This window comes from Hibiscus syriacus, unplaced genomic scaffold (genome assembly GCF_006381635.1).
Source record: "Hibiscus syriacus cultivar Baekdansim isolate YM2019G1 unplaced genomic scaffold, ASM638163v2 tig00113725_pilon, whole genome shotgun sequence".
In the NCBI taxonomy this organism is placed as follows: domain Eukaryota; kingdom Viridiplantae; phylum Streptophyta; class Magnoliopsida; order Malvales; family Malvaceae; genus Hibiscus; species Hibiscus syriacus.
This window is the reverse complement of record NW_024063471.1, coordinates 4,060,422-4,076,304: the sequence shown is the minus strand read 5'-3', so window position 1 is coordinate 4,076,304 and position 15,883 is coordinate 4,060,422. Positions and strand designations below refer to the sequence as shown.

The following is a 15,883-nucleotide window of genomic DNA, read 5'->3' as shown; positions in this document are numbered from 1 at the left end:
TAGAGTGAATTTATTTATCCCTTAATCAAAATATTTTAGATATAGATTTTTTCTAAAGTCAAAATTTAAGATTTAAAGTTTAATTTGTATAATTTCAAAATGTATAGCAAATAGATAAGTGTTTAAGTAAAAGAAATAAGATTGACAATTGATTTTGAATAATTTCAAAATGTTAATGTTGTTTTCATTAGTTTTTTATACATGATAAACACCTTGTAATAGTCAATTCATGTTAATGTATTCGAAAGTTGATTGTTTAAAGATAGTGTAAATTAAATAATGAATCTGAGTTTTTTTTATTGTTTTATAAATATAAATCTGATTTTTTATTGCTTTATGTCAAATGAATCTTTTTTTTTATTTTGCTTGTAGAATATTTTATCATCTCTCGACGAGAATGAAGACACTAATTCTGTATTTGTGGATTCAAAGATGGATGATTTTGATAAAGAGAAAAGACAAACATCAAAAGAGAGAGAGAGAGAGAGAGAGAGAAGAAAGGTCGAGCAATAATTGATCAAATAAAGAAGAGAATGTAAAAGTGGCGGGCTCATTTTACAGATAATGAGAAGGATCCCCGTTTTACTTCTTGTAAGTATTACAAGTTCATTGGTTTTGCAATGACACCATCCCTTGGCAAATCACATTAGTAGGTGCAAAAAGTATCCTCCAAATTCAAACAAGAAGCAAAAGTTGATTGATTTTGAAACTAAAACCCTAATAAATGAAGATGGAACTACTTAAACAGTCCAAAATTGTGGGAATATAATTAAGACTTTTGTAGGAAGAAACATGCTAAATACTTATTGGGGATGAGCTGTCTTCTACTTTTGTGGAACGTGAAGGTTTCATTGAGTTCTGTCAGACATTAAGTCCCCTTTCTACCTTCTCCTACTAATGCCACTAGGGATTGTTATGTTCTCTTCATTGAAAAAAGAAACGATCTAAAAATTTCTTTTAGGAGATTGAATTCTAGGGTTTCTCTAACCACGAAAACTTGGACATCAAATCAAAATTTAAGTTATATGTGTTTGACTGCTCACTTTATTAATGATCATTGGAATTTACATAAGAGGATAAGTAAATTTCGTCCAATTGTTGGTCATTTCGAACAACTTATTGATAGAGGGATTGAAAAATGTTTGAATGAATGAGGATTGAAAACATTATGACTGTGATCGTAGAGAATGCTAACTCAAATGATTTATTGGTTGATTACTTAAAGAGAAGACTTACCATTTAGGAATCTAGTGTGTTGGGGGTAAGTATCTACATATGAGATGTGCATCTCGTATTTTGAATTAGATTACATGGGAGGGTTTAAAAGAACTTGATTTATCAATTATGAAAGCTCAAGCTATTGTAAGGTATGTTAGGTCTTCTCTTGCAAGACTTCAAAAGTTTAAAACTTGTATTGAAGATGAGAAAGATCATAGTATAAGTCTTTTTACTTTGGATGTTGAAACAAGATGAAATTCAACCTTTTTCATGCTTGAATATGCTATCAAATTTAAAAAGACGTTTGTTAGTTTATACATGAAATATTTTTTTTATTTCAAGGAACTTGAAAGATTGGTGGTGGTCCTAACGAAGAATATTGGAAGAGGGTGAACAACTTTTTTTTACCTTTCTTGAGCGTATTTATGATGCAACATTGAGATTATCTGATTCCCGCTATGTGACTTGCAACTCATATGCACATGAAATTTACGGGACTAGATTCATGATTTCAAACAACATAAATGATAATGATGAAGATGTTAGAAAAATATTATGGGAACATTGATAATATCAATGTTTTGGTGTTTGTGGCTATGATCCTTGACCCTAGGCACAAGTAGAATTATGTTGATTGGATTGTGTTAGATGCTTTTGATGAAACAAAAGCTAAAATTTTGTACCTAAATATTTAGATGGTTTTGCAATCTTTATTTGATGCATATGCTTCCTCAATGTCTTAAAAGTGATACTTCTTTCTCCACTTTCACTTAAAGTGAGACTAAAAGTGGACGTAAAGTTGACCTTCAACAACTCATGACTTTAATGTATCAAAGGGATACAACTTGTTCATTAACTAGTGCCAACAAAAGAGAATTGGAGAATTATTTAGAAGATGCTTATGAATTTAATGTTTCAGGTTTTGAAATCTTGCAATAGTGGAAAGATCGACCAAAAAGATATCTCATTGTTTATAAGATGGCTAAAGATGTGTTTTTCATATCCATTTCGATTGTAGTTTCTGAGTCGACTTTTAGTATGAGGTCGTGTTATTGATTCTTTTCGTACTGCGTTGACTCCAAAAATGATTAAATAACTTGTCTGGACTCAAAATTGGTTACACACCTCTAGATCACCTTTTGTAAAATAGGAAAACTTGCTTGCCTTGGAAGAACTAGAGGAAGGTTAGTTTAGTTTTAATTGTTTTATTTGTTGTTTATTTAATATTTAAACATAAATGCATATTTTAACTTTCTTTTATTTTATTTCTTGTGTTATAGGCATGAAGAGTTTAACTTTGGAGCAACCATACATCATAATTGATGAAACAATTAATACTTTAGATATTTTTAAAGTTTAGAACTTAAAAGTTTAAATTACTTACTTAGTAGTCTTATTATTATTTGTTTTATTGTGTTGTTTTTATTGTATTGTTAAGACTCTTTTAAATTTGAAATGTTTATTTTGAATCTCTTGTATACTTTTTTTTTGAAAGATGATACTTTGTATTAAGGAATAACAAAGTAAACCACCTCAAGTACCTCATTAAAAAACCTCCCTAATCTTAGATGGAGGAAAAAGAATGTACCTTGGGGTGGTAAAGAACAAATACACATAAGATTGTAATAACAATCAGACCATAACCCCAAACCATCATATAATAGGATCAACACTGACAACCAACAGTATAAAAAGAGGACACACAGAGCAATATACACAAACAACAAAACCACAGGAATGAACCTTAGCACCGGAACGAGCAGGCACCAACACCCTGAGCTTGACCTAAGGCACATCACTTAGAAATGGATACTCGCTTGCAGAAGGCTCGGACACAGACCAAAACAAAGTACCAGGGATCGAATACTTCTCGGTAACTAACCAGCTGGCCCAAACAGGAAACCTCACAACTTTAGAATCCAAAAGAAGAGTGAACACCAGACTCATAAACACCCTCTTCCAAGTAGCTCCAAAACTGAACACCCAAAGAAACCTCCAATGCTCAGGACGCCCCAACTTCTTTATTGTTAGTTTTTTGGCAAAAATTGGCCAAATCCCACATTGGAAATGAACAAAGGATGGAAAAATTCTTAGTCTATAAATAGAACATTTCCCTTTAGTTAAATGGATGTCAATCACCAAAATACAAGTGGTGTACTAGAAAGCTTTTAGTTATACTAGTAGAGAATTTAAAGGGAAATTCTCTTGGGGTGTACTTTAGCTTTTGGGCATGTGTGAGAGTTAAATATTTTGTAGTGTGGTTGTAATAATTTTCCACATAGTAAATATTTTTTCTCTTGGTTGTCTTTTGACAACGCTTGTGGTTTTTTCTCCATTTGGGAGTTTTCCACGTTAAATTATTGTGTTTTCTCTCTTTTATTTTTCAAGTATTTTTGTTAATGTTGTGATCTAAAGGGATTGTTGGATTACAATGGTCTATTTTCCCAACAATTGGTATCAGAGCCAATGGTTTGGTAAAAGATAAACTTCAAGGCGGGGTAAGAATTTCTTTAAAATTCTTAGTATGCTCTGTGGTTGCGGCTTTGTCCGATCTTCTACATCAGAAAAGATTTTTTAGAAATTGTTGTGGTCCAACTGGAGGTCCTTTAAATATGTTATTGTGTTTATTGAGTGTGGTATTGTGTAAGTAAGTGCAGCCAAGAAAGTTTTGTCACAAAGGCTATAATTGCCTAAGGAGGTTGGGACTTAAGCGGTACCATTTGTGTCCCCCCAATCTTTCCTGGAAACTTTCTTAATGCATTTTGTAGATACAATTGTTCACTCATTATTCACGTGTGAGATCACTGGAGCATTGTTGAGCAAAAATGAGTTTCAGATTTGATATTGAGAAATTTGATGGGAGAATTAATTTTGGGTTGTGGCAAGTACAAGTCAAGGATATACTAATCCAGTCTGGATTGTATAAAGCCTTAAAGGGAAAGCCAGCTTCTTTGTCCGAAGGAAAGGAACCGGATAAACCTAGTGACAGCAGTGGAGACAAGGGAAAATCCAAGATGAGTAAAGAAGAATGGGAGGAGTTAGACATGAGAGCAGCAAGTCAGATTCGTCTCTGTCTAGCAAAAAATATTCTTGCTAATATTGCTAGATGGTCATCAACAAAGGAGCTTTGGGAAAAGCTTGAGGAAATGTACCAAGCTAAAAGTCTTTCAAATAGGTTATATTTGAAGGAGAAATTTCACAAATTGCAAATGGAAGAAGGCACAAAAATTTCTGACCACCTTAGTGCACTAAATGGGATTGTTTCTGAACTGGAATCTATTGGAGTGGAGATTGATGATGAAGATAAAGCATTGAGACTTATTTGGTCTCTTCCATCTTCCTATGAGCACATGCAAACCGTTTTAATGTACGGGAAAGAGAATGTGAATTTTTCAGAAGTGACAAGTAAGCTGATTTCGGAAGAAAGAAGGCTGAAAAATGGAGAGAACAAATCTTCTGAAAGTGGAGCATTGTCGGTTTGTGGAAATAGGAAGAAGTATAAAGGCTCCAAAAAGAAAATTATCTGCTGGGGATGTGGGCAATCTGGACATCTAAAGAAGGATTGCAAAAATGGTGGAGCTAATTCGGCTAATGGCTCCAAAAGTGATGCTACTAATGTAGTCGTCTTTGAAAATGAAGACGATGAATTTGATTTTAAAGTAAGATATATATCCTCATGGCATGATAGCTACCAATTGAGTTGCCATGGAAAAGGATGTATGAAAAGGTAGCATGTCCACATTTACACATGGGCATTGGTTGACAGTTGATGCAAGGTGTATGGTGGAATTGATGTCGATGGCTAATGAACTTCCTAGAAAGTCAATATTGGAAGTTGCACCATAACTTATTAGCAGTTTTTCGACATGAACTGTCGAGGTAAAAATTCTTGGAGTTAGTGAATTCCAAGTGTGTATACTCTTATGGTGGAGTATGACAATTCTTGTTTTTAGAATTGTGACTATCATAGCTGATGGTGTTATTGAGGTAGCTGTTGTTTTTATGGTTAAGAATTGTATGGAATTTTTGCCAAGGTGGAGATTTGTTAGTTTTTTGGCAAAAATTGCCAAATCCCACATTGGAAATGAACAAAGGATGGAAAAATTCTTAGCCTATAAATAGAACATTTCCCTTTGGTTAAATGGATGTCAATCACCAAAATACAAGTGGTGTACTAGAAAGCTATTAGTTATACTAGTAGAGAATTTAAAGGGAAATTCTCTTGGGGTGTACTTTAGCTTTTGGGCATGTGTGAGAGTTAAATATTTTGTAGTGTGGTTGTAATAATTTTCCACATAGTAAATATTTTTTCTCTTGGTTGTCTTTTGACAACGCTTGTGGTTTTTTCTCCATTTGGGAGTTTTCCACGTTAAATTATTGTGTTTTCTCTCTTTTATTTTTCAAGTATTTTTGTTAATGTGTTGATCTAAAGGGATTGTTGGATTACAAGGGTCTATTTTCCCAACATTTATCACTCCCCGGGGGCCATACGAAACAAACCCCACAGCAGAATTGATACCTCCATCTGACTTGAAAGAAGTTTAGACTTAGATACTCGAAGATGCTTCTACCCGAATCCTTCTACTCAACCTCGAAAAACAGAAACTACTGCTAATGGAACATCAAGAAACCTGGGCACTAATGGACAAAGAAAGGGGCAAACCAAAATGGGCACACCAAATAAACTATCTCTGACTAATAAAAAGACCGACCAAAAAGATAGTATGGGCACAACAAATAAACTATCTCTGACAACTTCCGAATAACCACTAAAGGAAGAATGCGGGAATTTCGAAGCTAGCAGATGCAACAAACCCCTCCTACAACCAAGAAAACTTCCCATCACCGACAACAGCTGAAAATACCGTTCCCAGGAGCCAACCATGCACTCACAATCTTCTACATGAACCTCCGAAAGAATAATAAAGGAAAAAACCCTACCCTTAATGATAAACGTGCTTTTCTCAGGTACCACCGACGCCCACTGCACTACCAGAATCAATCTGGCTACATCGAAACAGACTCTAAACCTTGTTACTTCATGAAATGAAAGAAACAGAACCCCACACGACCCCTAAAAGGATAAAGAAAATAAAAGTACCACACTAACGATGAATCATCTATGAAAAATCCCATATTTTATTTATAGATCTCTGCTCAAACCCTACTAAAAACCAGTTCGAGAAAGCTGGTTCGACACCGGTTAACTCTGCTGATCCAGCTCACCATACGCTCTAAAACCCCAATAAACTGGATAACCACCATCAATACGAGCCTAATAACAAACCTAACACCAAACCCAACTGCTAGAAAGACTGGGAAAATGACATCCTCGTTATACAACCTATGCTTATAGCAACCAGACAACACTCTCTCCACCGACAAAACCCTCTAAAAACCCTTCAACATAGCTACTCCGACAAGAGAAGGTGGAAGCGAACTTTCGAAAAACTGACAAAGAACAATGCACCTAAAACTAATATCCTAAATTGCTGATTCTCTGAACCAAATGCCTGTGACCGACCACCAACGACAATCCGACCACCCAAAACAACCTTGAGAGACCTGACATATATAGTAGCCAGATTCCACACCCTCTTCACCACGTTACCAGAAACATAACTAAAGATTTTTTATTCCAAAGATAAAACAAGAAAAACTTAAATTATAAACTCCTCCAGCAACCTCCCATCTGCCCACCGGACCGCAACACTGGCTTCATGCTTGCTACTGAACCTAAAACACGCAATATGGATCCAATCACAAGGGCTCCATCTGCTTCAAAAAGCAAAGCACACGAACAACACTGAACCCTACTCCATGAAACTTCCTAAAACGTAGACGGGAGAAGAAGCCAAGCAATCAACCGGGGCAGCGGAGGCAGATGGGAGAAAAAACAAGGAACTTCTTGATGGAGATTTTGGTGGTATGTTGGTTTGGTCGCTCCTTGACGGAGATTTTGGATCATGCTATTGCTACTACCTGAGGGAAATAAATACAAGGTGGAGGGAGCCTGTCAGACAGCTGCGCGACCAACCCAGCAAGACAAGGCAAGCTGAGAACGATCCTCCGCTGTTAAGGTGATTCAACACCGATCCACCATACCATTAATCACGCTCAAATCGCACAGCCACGATTCATCATCCAGACTTGGAACCCTGTCTCCTTAGAACTCAAGGATACAGAGGTACGAACCTATAGAACATATCCTGTTCAAGTAAGGTCGTAAATCTCTTGTATACTTGTAATATGTTTATTTTGAACCTCTTATTAAAACTTTTTATTGTGTTGTTGGTTTTACTATGTTGTTAATACTTTGGATAATTATTAATGTTTATTTATAACAATTAAAATATTTTATTGTGTTGGTTTTATTGGGTTGTTGACTTATTTAATTGTTTATTTACAATTTTTTGAATGTTTTAATTTTTTATTGGAATGAATATTGCAGGAGAAATTTAATTTGAATGAAGTTTTGATAAAATTATAAATTAGGAGAGTATCTCCTAATCTATTCCTTTCAAATAAAAGAATACAATGATAAATGTTAATTGTATATTAGGGGAGATATGAATACTGTCTTTCTTATTTATTTCTTACTAGTTAACTTTTTAATTAAACTTTGAATTTCTACATGTTATAATTCATTCCCTAATTTGCTTTCTTTCCACGGTTGATGTTTAAAATGTTAATTCTTAATAGTTAATACTACATATATATCAGCGGGTGGAAGGCATAATGTTTCAAATTTTTATGCGATGAAAGCTCTTTAATATTTCATGTCATTCTAAGAAAAAAAACACACACAGATAATGATATTAATATATCATTAGTCTGTATATGTGCGACTAGAGAGATTTGAAACTTAAATCTCAATCCACAAACGATGAATTTTAGGATCTATATTATTATTATGTAATAGTTTTCGTGATAGTATTATCAATATGTAATTATTATCATTTATCACCGGTTAAAAAAATACTTTAAACACTAAAAAAAATGACATTTAGATTAGATATTCATGTACATGATCTGAAGTTTCATATATCCGAAATTTAGAATTGAAACGGATTCAATATCCGATTTTGCACACTCTATATTACATAATTGAGTCACAAAAGAGACATACCGACTGAAGACACTTATTTTTGTCCGGATCTATAAAAAAAATTATATTATTATATTATTATCATTATTATTATTATTATTATTATTATTATTATTATTATTATTAATTTATATACTATAATTATTTTGTAGGCCCTATGCTGAACTCCACGTATCTCAACCGTTGCTCTTTGTGGGAAATGGGTTGTGCACCCATTATCTCCTCACGTCTTTTATTGGGCAGTGGGGAAGAGAAAAAAACGCAGACTGGAGATCAGCAGGTAATTCTATGGGACCCTCCAAAAGCTGGTTATTTAATGAGAGGGACGTGCAAGCCATGAGGGGGCCTCGGTTCTTAAGCTTTGATTTCCTTTGTTTAACATCTGGAACACCATGCCGAAGCCAAGCTTCCCATATTTTTACGTTAGGCAAATCAACATGTCTTGCCCAACAATTGCGTACACCGTGACCCACTTAACAAACGGCGGCATTACCTCAGTTGACTGCTAGAAACAAGTACGATCATGGCGGCTCCTTCGTTCCATCATGGCGCTCCTTATGCCCACCTGCAACCAAGCCATCATCCAAAACCCACAAATCAAACACCACCTTCTTTACACTACAAATTCTGGTGTTATCATAGGCACTATCTTCGGTTACTGGAGAGGAAAAATCCGGTTTTGCATCCAAACAAACTCCAAGTCCCCCGACCCGATTCTACTCCTCGAATTCGCAGTTCCTCTACGCCGATTTTGGCTCGAGAAAATTAAGGTGGTATACTTCGGATTACGCTGGATTGCACCGACTTCGAGTTCAGTTCGTCGATGCCGCCGTTGTGGACTATGTACTGCAACGGAAGGAAAGTCAGGTATGCGGTTAAATGCCGGCCTTCGAAAGCCGATACGGATGCTTTAAGGCCAATGAGGTCGGTTGTGGTCGGGGCCGGAATGATTAGTGAGAAAGAACTCGAGAATGAAGATGATGAACTTATGTACTTGAGAGCTAACTTTCAGAGAATTCGTGGCTCAGCTGATTCAGAATCTTTCCATTTGATTGATCCAGGGCTAGCAATGACTGAAGCCAACAAGGTTGAAGATGATAAAGACTTGAGAAAGAAGCTTTGGCTAATGGTTGCCAAGCATGTGATTGAACAGGAAAAGAGCACTAACAAGATAAGTTTGCTTTAAATTGAATTGCAAATGCAATTAAAAAAAGGGCTTTTGTACACGTGAATTTAAGCAGAACCCACGTGATCAATTTTGGGTAAATTCTCCATATGGTCCTTCAAACATTATGGGTTTTATTTTATTTTATTACATTTATTTTTTTAATTTATGTTATGTTATGTTATTTATTTTATTTTTTTTCTTTTGATTTATTTAATATTTTTTATCTAACATTTTTTAGACCTTTTAGGATAAATTCTCCGTATGGGCCTAGCAAGTAACCTTCGGGATTCATATACCATATGTCTTCATGTGAATTTATTTTTTGTATGAGCATAAGGGAATGTATCCTCTTGAGTTTAACTTAGTCCACATAAGCTTGTAATGGGCTTATGACTAAGGGTCTGGCAAGCTCAAGGGGGCACCAACAAGGAAAACTCGGGTACCTTTTTTAAAACCTAAACCAGGAGAGTACAGGGAATTAGAGCCCACTCCAAAACCTCATTCCAAACCCTAGACTGCTTTGTTTCATGCTTTACTTTCTGTTCAAAGAATGCGAACTAGACAAATATGCGGTTAGGATTTGTTTGAAATTAGCATGTGAGATAGAGATCATTTCCGGGTAGGAATAATATGCATGTGGGGTAGATATCATGTGGGGTAGGACTTTTATTGTCATGATTGTTTTTGATTATTTTCACCTCACTAACTCTTTTCATTTTTTGTCATCTTTTATTTTATTTCCATCTTTTGCATCATTCATTCAAAAGAGGTGTTGATCCACTAAAAACGTGTTCGTTAAACGTAAATAATCTACATTAATGGACAAAGGGGTTATAATACAAAGAGATGAAAAGTTTAGAAGTCTAGTTTTGGTCAAAGAATACTCAGGGGCAAAGGTTGCATGGGCAAGATGAGAAAAAGGTTATTGACCTGGAGAATCCCTTCAGAGACAACATGACATTGTTGACAAATCCAAGAAGTGAGTTTCAGATAGTTCTTTTCAATAGAGGCTTCCAAAGGCGTTTTCGTTAAGGAACAAACTCAACAGAGAATGAAAGCCGGAGATGCAATCCTTCAAGACTTTTTTGGGTAAGCAGCTCGTCACTTTCACAATTTAGCCAAAGGAGTTGGAACGGTACGACAAGGTATTCAACCGGTGACAAAAAAAGACGGAAGACGAATCAACTTGTCAGAAGTTATTCAGGATCTATACCATCAAAATGTTTTTTGTCTCTTAAAGACATAACACTTTTGTCCCCAATAAGGATTATTTATAACAACAGACACTTTTTGGATCAATGCCTCAAAAATTTCATGCATAATGCATTCTTGCATATTTCACATTTTTTTATATTTCATTCAAGAGTTGGACACACCTCATCCACATGACACTCGTTAAAATAGAAAAGAGCAGGAATTCTACGATGAAAGAAAGGACACTTCCGAAGCAGAAATCTATTCAGGATCCTCAATAAGTGAAACGATTGAGAAGCAAGTGCGGTTGAAGGCCCTAATCCTCGACATTTTAGAAATAATAGGGCATCCTAATGAGGATTTATTCCATTTTGCAGCATCCTGCTTGGTCTTGTTTTTTTTAACTTTCTCATATTTCTTTTTGAAACCTACTTTTGAACTTTGACATATTTCTTTTTATGAGGATATTTCAATGAATTTGCGCTAAGCATTGAATCAAATTTACAACTTGAAATTCTTTGAATATCAGCTGGATTAAAAAACTTTGTAAATGATTCAGAATTACAGATCTTTAACAAAGTGAAAAAAGGACTTTACCCTGAAAAGCCCGAACACCATATCTTTCCCTTACAATAATCGATATAGCCTTATCCTCTCATAAGTGAACGAAAAATAGGCTTGGTATTTAGGTGTGCATAGGTTCGGACAACATGGGGCATCTTTTGCATATGACATTACTATACTTTTTGTTTAATACGTTCAGTGATGATAATGATCTTTACAGATGGAATAGCCGAGTAGGTGAATCTAGTTTAGGTTAGTTGCTTGAAAATTGAACTCTAAAGATGAAATTTTTGACCTTCAACAAATACCTAGACTATAACATGTTCTTCTTGACAATCTTAAGAAATTAAATCCTTAAAGCCGAGTTATTCCACTAAGGCAATTGGTTATAGAGGAAACTTGAAAGCCCTAGCCTTATGAATAGTTTACATTCAAACCAAGACATTGCTCGAACACTTGGCAATTTGGTGTTTGCTCCACTGCTATTATCCGGCCGAAGATTTTATGATTAGATGAACCCTTCAGTTAACTTGATAAAAGTGATTATAATGTTAAGCTGTCCCTCTAAAGCAATTGGTTAAACACCGCAGATTTATGGATTCAGCTATCCAGATAACGGTAAATTAAATCAAATTTATCTAAACAAGAAATGTTCGGTAATGATGGACTAAGGGAGTTAAGGAACACATGTTAAAGTCAATTTCACACGAGCACTCAGGAATTTAATTTTTAGACCGATATTTCTGCACTACCTTTGTTAGAGGAGCTTACGAAGCTTGAACAAATGGAAGATTTCAGAGAATCGAAATAGAAGGTTTAGTAATTGATAATGCTAGTTGCGTCATTTTATCCGCATCCAATTAAAATGCCAAGCCAAAGAAAAAGCATGTTGCAATAACCGAAAAATGACATTTTTTATGATTGAAACTGTAGGTCAACCTAAAGCCAACTCATCAACTTGAATATTTGTCAACGAGCTATAACTCTGGAAGCATTAAAAGAGCTATTGATTCCTTTGATATTCTTTGAACTCATGTTGATTTTATTCGATTCGATTGCAAGCCTGGATTATGGGGCAATGTTTTACAGGAATTCTTACAGTTTTATATCTTTTTTTCTCTTCCCCCCTAAAATGAGAGAAATGAGATTTTTTTTTCAAACAGGACAGTGTCAAATGTGTAAGGTCCTGGAAGGTGCTAAGGCTCATTTTGCCTCTCTTGAAGAAAGATCGAACAATGCCAAATTTCGAGCATTTCACAAGATAATAGTCCGAGAGATCAGATCGAACTTGTGACATTACCAATAACCTGAGAAGAAAATGGGGCATGGTCGATTCCAAGGACAAGACTAGCAGACAAAAATGAGGCTCCATCCAAGAGATAAAACAGAATTAATTCATGTTGCATGCATCTTAGACATACTTAAGAGCATCACATTTATTATTTTTAGCATACATAATTTTTTTGCAATTTTTTGAGTCAAGTTTCAACTTCAAGACGAAAGATACTCGATTCAAAAGAACATTCAAAAGGTGATGATGGTTGCTTGACTTCACAGTGAAGGGGCGACTGTCTGACGACAAAACAACTTTCTGAGTCTCGTTCAGAGTCAATTTCAATTTCACAGCGAAGGATATTGAACTCGAAGCGACACAATTTACTCGAGATTGGATTTCAACTTCTCGACGAAGGATATCCAACTCAAAGAAACATACAAGCTTGGATTTCAACTTCACGAGGAAGGATATTCAAGTTAAGGCTCAATTTCACAACCAAGGGACCATCCATGATTTCAACTTCACGAAGAAGGATATCGTGCCCGATGAAGTGATTTAGCGTCACAACAAACATGCCATCCATATATTTGACTTCCTTAAGTCAACGATTAAGAGTTTCTGAAAGGATTTCTTTAACATATCACCTTTGAGATTGTTTCTCTCGAAATAAAGGGTTGTCTCGCTTGAGACTAATTTACTCAAAACAAAGTTTTGAGTCTCTTGAAACAATTTCTCTTGAAACAAATTTTGTCTCTCTTGAGACAATTTCCCTTGAAACAAATTTTGTCTCTCTTGAGACAATTTCCCTTAAAACAAATTTTGTCTCTCTTGAGACAGTTTCCCTTCAAACAAAATCTTTGAATATATTTTCCTTGAAACAAATTTAATCTCCCTTGAGACAGTTTCTTTTGGAACTAAGTTTTGTCTATCTTGAGACAGTTTCTCTTGAAACAAATTTTGTCTCTCTTGAGAAAGTTTCCCTTGAAACAAAGTTTTGTCTCTCTTGAGACAGTTTCTCTTGAAACACCAAACTTTGAATATGTTTCTCTTGAAACAAAATTTTGCCTCCCTTGAGACAGTTTCTCTTGAAACACAAAAAAAAACCTTTGCAAATGTTTCTCTTGAAACACCAAACCTTCGAGTTCGGTTACACTCAGCTCAAAGGCACATCATTTGCAGCATAACTCAAGGCAAGAAGGGCTATCTGCCAACCTAGACCTTCGAGTTCGACTACGCTCAGCTCAATGGGCACATCATTTGCAGCATAGCTTAAGTCGAGAAGGGCTATATGCCAACCAAAGACCTTCGAGTTTGATTACACTCAACTTCGAGGGCACATCATTTGCAGCATAACTCAAGGCTAGAAGGGTTATCTATCAACACAAACCTTCGAGTTCGATTCCATTCAGCTCGAGGGCGTATCAACCATGTTGCATCAACAAGGAATTACTTTCTGGTCAAATTTTCACACCCAGGTCTTTAAATCAAGAAGAAGACCAAGGTCGACCAAGATTTGTAACAAAGAGACATTTTTCGATTCACCAACGATTTCAACTTCACGAAGAATGATATCGTGCTCAATGGATCGACTTAGTGTCACAAAAAACACTATCAAGTCTCAAATAAAAGAGAACAAGACAAAAACTTGTTATCTTTTTCATCTTTGACATATTCTTGTTAACATAAAAATGTGCAAAGAGGGGCAGCTGTAGACACCTGTTTTTGTCCGGGTCTACAAAAAAAATTATATTATTATCATTATTATTATTATTATTATTAATATTATTATTATTACTTTATATACTATAATTATTTTTTAGGCCCCAAGCTGAACTCTAAGTATCTCAACCGTTGCTCTTTGTGGGAAACGAGTTGTGCAACCATTATCTCCTCACGTCTATTACTGGGCAGGGGGAAGAGAAAAAATAGCAGAGTGGAGATCAGTTGGTAATTCTATGGACCCTCCAAAAGCTGGTTATTTAATGAGGGGGACGTGCAAGCCATTAGGGGGCCTCGGTTCTTAAGCTTTGATTTCCTTTGTTTAACATCTGGATACCATGCCGAAGCCAACCTTCCCATATTTTAGCGTTAGGCAAATCAACATGCCTTGCCTAACAATTGCGTCCACCGGCGTTACCTCAGTTGATTGCCAGAAACAAGTCCGATGGCGGCTCCTTCGTTCCATCATGGCACTCCTTATGCCCACCTGCAATCGAGCCATCATCCAAAACCCACAAATCAAACACCACCGTATTTACACTACAAATTCTGGTGTTATCACAGGCACCATTTTCGGTTACAGGAGGGGAAAAGTCCGGTTTTGCATCCAAACATACTCCAAGTCCCCCGACCCGATTCTACTCCTCGAATTCGCAGTTCCTACGCCGATTTTGGCTCGATAAAATCAAGGCGGTATACTTCGAATTACGCTGGATTGCACCGACTTTGAGTTCAGTTCGTCGATGCTGCCGTTTTGGACTTTGTACTGCAACGGAAGGAAAGTTAGGTATGCGGTTAAATGTCGACCTTCAAAAGCCGATACGAATGCTTTAAGGCTGGTGAGTTCGGTTTTGGTCGGGGCCAGAATGATTAGTGAGAAAGAACTCGAAGAATGAAGATGATGAACTTATGTACTTGAGAGCTAACTTTCAGAGAATTCGTGGTTCAGCTGATTCCGAATCTTTCCATTTGATTGGTCCAGTGCTAGCAATGACTGAAGCCGACAAGATTGAAGATGATAAAGACTTGAGAAAGAAGCATTGGCTAATGGTTGCCAAGCATGTCATTGAAAAGAAAAAGAGCACTAACAGGATAAGTTTGCTTTAAATTGAATTGCAAATGCATTAAAAAAGGGCTCCTGTACGCGTGAATTTAAGCAAAACCCCACTTGACCAATTTTGGGTAAATTCTCCATATGGTTCTTCAAACATTATGGGTTTTATTTTATTTTATTACTTTTATTTTTTTTTAATTTATGTTATTTTATTTTAATTTTTTCCTTTTGATTTATTTAATACTTCTTATCTAACATTGTTTTGATTTATTTTAATATTTTTTAATTTATGTTATTTTAAATTTTATTTTTCGCAAATAAAGACAATCGACAAATTAATTAGTACCGAAATGGCGGTTCAAGGGTGCTAATCCTTCCTTGACCGTACCCGACTCTCGAACCCGACACATTTCTGGTATAACCCAGATCAGGGAAGATGGTGTCCGACCTACCTAAATGTTTTTAAAATGGTGGGTGGCGACTCTAACCCAATTATTCAAGTCGATGCCCAATTATGGGCCCAACCGAAAGACGGCTGCGACACCGAAATATCATACAAAGGGCTAGGGATAGTGTAACCAT

The 15,883-nt window shown here is 35.8% G+C and overlaps 1 non-coding gene and 2 pseudogenes across 1 annotated transcript; 2 read left to right on the top strand and 1 right to left on the bottom strand.

Annotated features, from left to right (window-relative positions):
• Window positions 1–7,228: 7,228 nt before the first annotated feature.
• LOC120187794 lies at window positions 7,229–7,445 on the bottom strand. Its single transcript, XR_005522339.1, has one exon. It is a non-coding gene; the product is annotated as a small nucleolar RNA U3 (small nucleolar RNA).
• A 1,246-nt stretch (window positions 7,446–8,691) lies between these two features.
• LOC120187428 lies at window positions 8,692–9,512 on the top strand (annotated as a pseudogene).
• A 4,916-nt stretch (window positions 9,513–14,428) lies between these two features.
• LOC120187427 lies at window positions 14,429–15,354 on the top strand (annotated as a pseudogene).
• Window positions 15,355–15,883: the final 529 nt, after the last annotated feature.